This window comes from Porites lutea, chromosome 7 (assembly GCF_958299795.1).
Source record: "Porites lutea chromosome 7, jaPorLute2.1, whole genome shotgun sequence".
In the NCBI taxonomy this organism is placed as follows: Eukaryota; Metazoa; Cnidaria; class Anthozoa; order Scleractinia; family Poritidae; genus Porites; species Porites lutea.
In genome coordinates, this window is record NC_133207.1 from 33,810,819 (window position 1) to 33,818,639 (window position 7,821).

The window sequence follows — 7,821 nt, forward strand, 5'->3', positions numbered from 1 at the left end:
GAAGTTGGGCGTATTCATGTTGGGACGTTTTTACGTGAGGAAGAGAAGAGCACATTCTCAGTCAACTTCACGTGGCCAGGACCATTATTTAACTTCACTCTTCGTGCCTATGAATTTTCGTACGAGTTGACGGGTTGCATCTCCAGTCAGACCATATTTCACGGGAACTTGGTATGTTATAAACGAATTACCTTCCTTTTTTCGGTAATGGTCAAGCATTTGAAATGATCAAAATCGTTACATTAATGAAAGAATGTTCAATCCAAACGCGCTTCAGCAGGGTAGACGGTGTTGATGATATATGCGATTCAAATTTAAGGCAAAACGTTAAAACCATGTCGTAAAGGTAACAACAACAACAACAACAAGAAAACGCTGAAATGCCTTTCTTTACACGTCAGTCGGCGAAAACCGTCATAATTCTCATAAAAGCCTTATTATCTTTCCATCACAAAAAGCGACATTCTTTCTTGTAGCGTCCTTGAATTCATATCAGTGATGATAACTTTACCACGAATTAATGCTAACACGGCTTACAAGCATTTTGAAGCGTTATATCCCAAGATATTTATTCGGAAGTCATGATTGTTCTTTACTGACAAAAACGACGTTATCATTTACCAAAAATGCCTTGACAAAGATAAATAAGTCAGCTGTTTAAAACACTGTTTAAGAATGTGTTAGAATTATTTTTTGAGAAACAAAACTAGATAATGTTAAAAATGTAGTTCTCAAAGAAAGCTTAAAACGTCAGCAATCTTTGAAGCCAGTTGCTTTTCTCATATTATTGAATCTGATTTTTAACGTTCGTTGCCAGACGACACCAGAATTTGAGATGATTGGAGTGAGGCCAAAGGAAACTGTAACGCTAAAAGTAGGTACTTATTTTTTTTATTAATCAAAATGATGATAATTTATAACAATTACATACACTTCAAAGCAAAATTTTGAATCACAACCAGTTGGTGTTGTGTTGTAGGTGACGCCTGTGTTCGACAACGGAAATATCCAGAGAATTGAAAGTCAAGTTAAGGTTACTGCACCAGGTTAGAATATTATCACCTAAATTACCCAATTACCCACAACTGGGCAAAGCAAAACATACATGCGTAACATTACGAGTACCTTCAAACATAAAATGGCTCATGATATAAAGGAATTTAAACGGATATTTAACAGACGCAAAGATATTTTCGAACTTCTTGAGACCATAAAACTATAAATAACGAATAGCCCACGTTCGATATCTTAAAATCCTAACATGACTCCGGGGCTTTAGGGACAATATATTGTCTCGCAGCTCCCAGAAGAGACTTCAGCACGAAGAACACCAAACCAAATATTTTATTTAGGTGACTCTGGGACCTAAAGTCGCCTAAAATCGCCTTGAGTCGCCTGAAGTCGCCTAAGGTCTCCTTTAGTCTTCTTAAGTCACTTTAAATGATTATAATCTTAAAGAGGTTCAAATTATCTCAAAGTTATTCCTTTTTTAGTTTTCTATTTCCAGAATGCATGATTCCTCATAAAGTGAGTAAGAACCCAGGTTCAATAAGATAAGCCACAGACCCACCCCACCTTGCTCCCGCCCCCCGCAAAACAAAACTCCAACAGAGACTTTAGACCCTTTAATTTCTTCCCCGCCCTTTAACTTATACATTGAATTACTTTAGGGAATTTAATACGCATAATAATTAGTTGTAAGCGATACAAGAATAATCATTCCCTTATTTTTTATGCAAAAATGACAACATATGGTACACAACTTCAACTAGTCACTTGTACAGGTATTTTATTAATTTCATCGGGGAGGTTTGTCTCGTATTTCCGAGTAAAAGTGTCGTTAAAACTCATTCAAAGGTTCAAGTTCTAGCTACATTGTATTAAACAGCATGCAAAGAGAGTAGACAGAGTAGTGTCCAGGCAATAGCCCTGGGGTACTGGATTTTATGAACTGGTGAACTGCGTTTTTAACTTGCCTGGCAAGTAGAGGTTTTTAGGGAATTGAGATTACAGAAGAACTCTAATCAATCCCATTCATAAAAAAAATGGGGGTAGTCAATATGGCTTTCAGGCTAGTGCATGCTTGGTGCAGCTTCCTGGAATAGCAAAAAAAAAATAATTAAAAAACGTAAGTCTCTTTTCTACTGCTTTGTGAGAGTCCAACATTAAAAGACATTCCAGGTAACTAAGATCAAAACAGGTTTAAGCGCCAGGAATCTCATGCTTTTATCTATGTTCGCTGCGTTTGTCCTTTTCGTGTTCGCGCCTTTAGTGTAGTTTTCTAGTTCATTAGTCATTCATTGTACGCGTACCTTTGTTCTTCGTGTTAGGTTTTTTGCATATCGCGTATTTAGCTTTGATTGTAACTTTCGCGTCAGTTCTTCGTTGTGCTTGGTCCAGTTTATAATTGAGTGTTTGGGTCTTTGCTCGTCTTAGTATTTCGTCCTTATTTCGCTATCGTCTTGTAAGTACCTCGTTTGTTTCATTCGCATTTCCAGTTTGCCTTGTTGCTTTCGTTCAGTTTGTAGGTTACTTTATCTTGACTTTGTATTTGTTTAATTGTCAATTTTCAGTACCGCTATACTTCACATCGCTTGGTCTTGCTTCGGTTCGCTTGTTTCACCAGTTGTAGAAGTCTTGAAATAAAGTTTGTGTGTTGGAAAACTATAGCGCGTAAAGGCTGCGATTATATTCGTAAAGACGAGAGTTTTGGATGCTGGACGATGTCTCGTGCGGTTCAGGAGGCCAATTTGTCGAGTTCCACCGGGAGAAATGATCAAGGTGTTCGTCGTTCAAGTACCCGTTCGCGGAAGCCTAATTCTTCGTTGTATCAAGAAGCAGTTACAATGGAAAGGATTCCAGAACTTAGGAAGAGAAGAGGTGGAGTGCTCTCTGTCTTGATAGTTAAGCGTAAAGAAATTGACCGCTTATTAACGGATGAGAACAATCTTGAAGGAGTGAACGTGAAACTGACGGAGATAACTTCCCTTTTTCAAAGACTTACAGATGCACACGAGGAGTATAATGTCGCCCTAATCTTTGAGAGCCAAAGACAGGAATCAGTGGCTTAATTCGCTAACATTGAGTCGAGTTTGAATTTCTTTTGTCAAACGGTTACGTAGTGGTTGCGTGTAACGGAGATCCGGATTCAAGACCTTGATGTTACTCCCGATGGCAGTGTCTCACAACTTGGTTTTAGGAACAGGAAACGATCCGGATGTGGTTCCGTGTACAGTCAATACTCTCGAGCTAGTTCTATTTCTGTTGCAAGGGCAAAAGAAGCTGCAAGAACTGCTGAGCTACAGGCCGGAGTACACGCCCTAAAGCAGCGTCAGCTTACGAGACTGAACTACGGCCCAAAAAGGAAGAACTTGATCTACAGTTCAAAAAGGATCTGTACAGTACCGCAAATGAACCCCAACCGCAAATGATCCCCAAAATGGACCGCAAATGATCCTCGACCACAAGTGATCCCTAAAGTCGACCTCAAATGATCCCGTGAAAACTTTAGGAATGGAATGGATTTTATGGGACTGATTACAAAAAAGGACTGATTATAAAAAAAGAAACCTTTTTCTCTCGCCTTTTAAACAAAAAGGGAAGGAGGACGCTACATCTCAGGTCAATTTATACAAGGCGAAAAAAAAAATGGAATAAATCTGAAAAGGTATGGTATTAACCGTATAGTTCTTCCTTTGTCGATTGCTTCAATTTTCTTTCAAGAATGTTTCGTCTTTTGTAAAATTTTAGACAGGCAGGACGTTACGAAGAAAAATTATTTTAACGCCTAGAAGCTCAACTTTTCTACTGAGGAATACAAAGCCGGGCACCCTCTACCTAACAAGAGCTTTATTGACTTTACTGATCTTTTTGAAAGCGTGAAATTAATCAGCCAGAATATTTCATTTTGATTTTTTTCTAAAGTGTTAATTTTACGTGATAAACCGCAAGACATTTGTTCCTAACTTAGGTGCCCGTTACGAAACAAGACATGATTTAACATAAACACAAGTCAAAATGTCCCCGAACTTATCAATGTCCACAGGTTTCGGTTTATTTCGAAATAGCAACTTTTCTGACATCTCATGAACGTGTTGTGAATAGTTATATTAGCGTTTTTATGTATATTCATTTGTTGTGCTTTGCTGAAGACAGTTACCAGGAATCTAAACCTGGTAATGAGAAACGCAAAGCCAGGTAAGCAGTAGTTATCGCGTGACAAAACATCGTAAGAAACCGTCACATTCACGGACTAAAACAAAATCGCTTATGATTATTCGGATCCAGGAGGCACTTAGGAGAAAATTAAACAACCTAAAACCCTTATTTAGCGGCAATGAAGAGCACTGCATTTCAAAAGAGGTCAAAGGAAATGCTCTTGCATCAAAGGGCAAATCATGCCGACCAGAAACAACAATAACCGCAGAAAATGCGTGTCATGACCTCTCAGTATGAAATAAGCGGCAAAAATCATATTTACTCAGTCAAAACGTTTTCCTCAGAGGTATAATCTACCCGCCAGAGCCGGAAAAAAATCACTGAAACAAGCAGCATTTTAGCATGAGGTAAAAGTGGTGTGTTGCCTACCGACTTCGTTTTTACTCTTGAATGATTTTTTTCATTTAGTTTATATTCATATATTTATTTGAGAAGTAAAATTTAGCTTTTTAACCTGACTTATTGTAATAATAATAAAATCGACACGATTATCCGCTAACTTGAGTCCAAATCATTCCCATCTTTCTTTCGGGATCATTTGCGGTCGACTTTGGGGATCATTTGCGGTCGAGGATTATTTGCGGTCCATTTTGGGGATCATTTGCGGTCTCGGGATCATTTGCGGATGGGGATCATTTGCGGTACTGTACATATCAGTTAAAACTGAAAACGGGATTCAAGAAAGCAGCGGCCAGGAAAAGCGCATATGCTAAAGCTGATTCTGATAGGATCACGCGTGTCGCGTCCTCCTCGCTCACCTCTCGCGTTCCTCGCGTGGATTCGCGAGCGGAGGCTATTTCTGATGGTTTTTTTCGAGTCCATGGTGCCAATTTCAGACCTGAAAAACACAAGGTTCCAAGTCAGTCCAGTTCAGACTGATGAGCAGTCTGGCCTCAGTGACCAAGCCTTTCACATCCTCGAACAGCAGAATCGTGTTATGGAGGAGTTTGTGAATCAACAGAAGAAAAACACGCTACCGCGAAGACAGTTGCCTATCTTCGATGGGAATCCACTCAGCTACTGCACCTTTATGCGTGCCTTTGAGACTGTGATCGAGAGTAACGATCAAAGTGATAGTGGCGGGAGACTGTACTATCTCGAGCAGCATACGAGCGGAAGAGGGCGGGAGATTGTGCGAAGTTGTATGTACCTTAACCCTGAGGAAAGCTATTCCAAGGCGAAGAAGCTGTTGAAAACTAGATTTGGCCAAAAGCACAATATCGCTTTGGCTTATGTCGATCAGCTAACTAATGGTCCCTACACCAGAGCTGAGGACGCTGAGTCACTGGAGGGCTTCTCAATTCTTCTGTCAAGTTGCACCAATACCCTGAAGGTTATCGGATTTTTAAACAAGATTGAAGGTTCAGACAACATGAGGAAGATTATCGAGAGACTGTCACCTAAAGTACAGAGTAGCTGGCGAGACAATGCTGATCGCATCCTCGATGCGACAAGAGAGAAGTTTGTATAGAAGACATTGCGTCATTTGTTGAAGTGGAGTCATGTGCCCTAAGTCATCCAATCTTCGGAAAACTTCCCTTCTTGGCTAAGGATAAGAAGAAGAGCCAGGGGGCTTGAGGGGCCATATCAAAACCCGAGGGTTCTGGTGCCGGTCCTAGAGAGCTAAGCAACTTCTCCACTTCATCTCAAAAGAGTCTCATGGATCAAAACAAGTCTCAAGAGAAGAATTCTGAAGATCTCTCGAAAAGGAGCTGTCCTCCTTCCCATTTTGTTTAAAAGGCGAGAGAAAAAGGTTTCTTTTTTATAATCAGTCCTTTTTTGTAATCGGTCCCATAAAATCCATTCCATTCCTCAAGTTTTCACGGGATCATTTGCGGTCGACTTTAGGGATCACTTGCGGTCGACGATCATTTGCGGTCCATTTTGGGGATCATTTGCGGTCTCGGGGTCATTTGCCGTTGGGGATCATTTGCGGTACTGTACAAGCCCGTAATCCGTTGGGTAACTCGTTCTAATCCTTTGCTCCTGTGAATTTAAAAGTAGACTGGCCAATAATGGATTTTACTTTAGGCAGATGAATTTCTGGTCTATCTCTTAAGGTCCTACCACGGCATTCGGATCTCAAGTTCTTATAATTATGAAGTTGCTTAGGACAACGCTGATTGTTAAAAATTCTGAACACTAGCTGAAGGCGCATAAATCCTCGCCTACTAGATAGCGTCAAAAGGTCGAGTTTGTCTCTCATCGTTTGTGAACAAGTCAGGTAATTTGTCCTTAAGAGATAGTCCTCAAAGCTTTGTTTTGTAATCGTTCTAAAAAAATCAGAATTCTTGTTTGAGCAGGATCCCCATATAACACAACCGTTATCTTAAATGGGCAAAATTGTCGCTTTATAAATCTTCAAAAGGGTTGTTGGATCCAGAAAAGAAGGAAATCCTATTCAGCAGCCCAAGTTTAGGGTAGACTCTTTCGCCGTCTTTTCGAAACTTTTACCCTCTACGCCAACAGAAATAACCTTCAAGATCTCCTTTATTCTCGCAAGAAATTAAATGTGACTGTGCTGACTGTTTTATTTTTAGTTGACAAATGGTAAAAGCTATTTTCTGCATTTTTCCCACGTATAAAAAATTGGCATATTAAAAACAGCATGCAACGGAAGTAATTTCGGTTGGCTGATTCAGCGAATGTCAATCAATCTAAAAAGTGGGCTGCAGATGTTTCGTAGAAAGTTTGTATCAGGCTCTCTCTTCGTTTCGCCTTGCCCGCCGGAATGTTATTTACAAAGCGAAACGAAAATAGAGCCTGATCTCAGCAGGTCAATTTTCACGCAAAAGCGATCACAAGAAGGAGAAAAGCTTGGTTTCAAATACACATGAGCAGAACACAGCCAAACACTTTTGTACACAGTTATTTGTAGGTCACTCATTTTCCTTTTCTGTTGCAGATCCTGATCCAACAACTATAAACGTTCGAAACCTGTCCAAAACAATTCTCATCACGAGCAAACCAGACCAGTACAATTATTTAGTCTCATGGGAGATGCCCTTCCTCAAGGAAAGCAGAGTGAACAAATACGTTATAACCTGTAGTCTCTCCGGTAACCCAGACAGGGCAGAAAGATGGCAGATAATAACGGTAGTGCATATAGATTTTGTCGCCTCAGCATCCTTTTTATCATTCTCGTCATTCTCTCTATCTTTCAGTTGCAGCAGGATAGGAACAGTCGGTAGGGCGCTTGACTGTTAAGCGGGAAGTGTTTGGTTTGCAGTGGCAGATATAGACCTTCAGATGAGGGGAAGGGGGCGGTTATCCAGACGCTGAGATAAGGGGGGCCCAGTCTCAAATAATTTTTTTTTCTGCCCTTCAGACCTTACTTTGGTCTAAAAATAGGGGGGCGGGCCCCCCAGGCCCCTTCCCTGGATCCGCCACTGGTTTGATTCCGATTTCGAGGCCTTACCTATATTCAGGTTGACGACGTGAAGCGACCTGTCCTCGACCGATTAGTACTTAAGTGCTGAAACAACGACACTCAGATAAAGTGCAATTCTTTTCGTTCTGATAAACTTTGTTTAAAACCGTTTTGTTCCTTTTTTTTTTACGGCAATGAACGTTTTAACCTAAACGCTTGTGTAGCCACCAAAA

The 7,821-nt window shown here is 40.4% G+C and overlaps 1 long non-coding RNA gene across 1 annotated transcript in view; it reads left to right on the forward strand.

Annotated features, from left to right (window-relative positions):
- Window positions 1–816: 816 nt before the first annotated feature.
- LOC140943900 (uncharacterized) overlaps window positions 817–7,821 on the forward strand; it is an 11,545-nt gene continuing 4,540 nt past the window's right edge. The window contains exons 1-2 of the long non-coding RNA XR_012166648.1: window positions 817–874; window positions 980–1,046. This is a non-coding gene — a long non-coding RNA (uncharacterized lncRNA). The remainder of the gene's footprint in view (window positions 875–979; window positions 1,047–7,821) is intronic.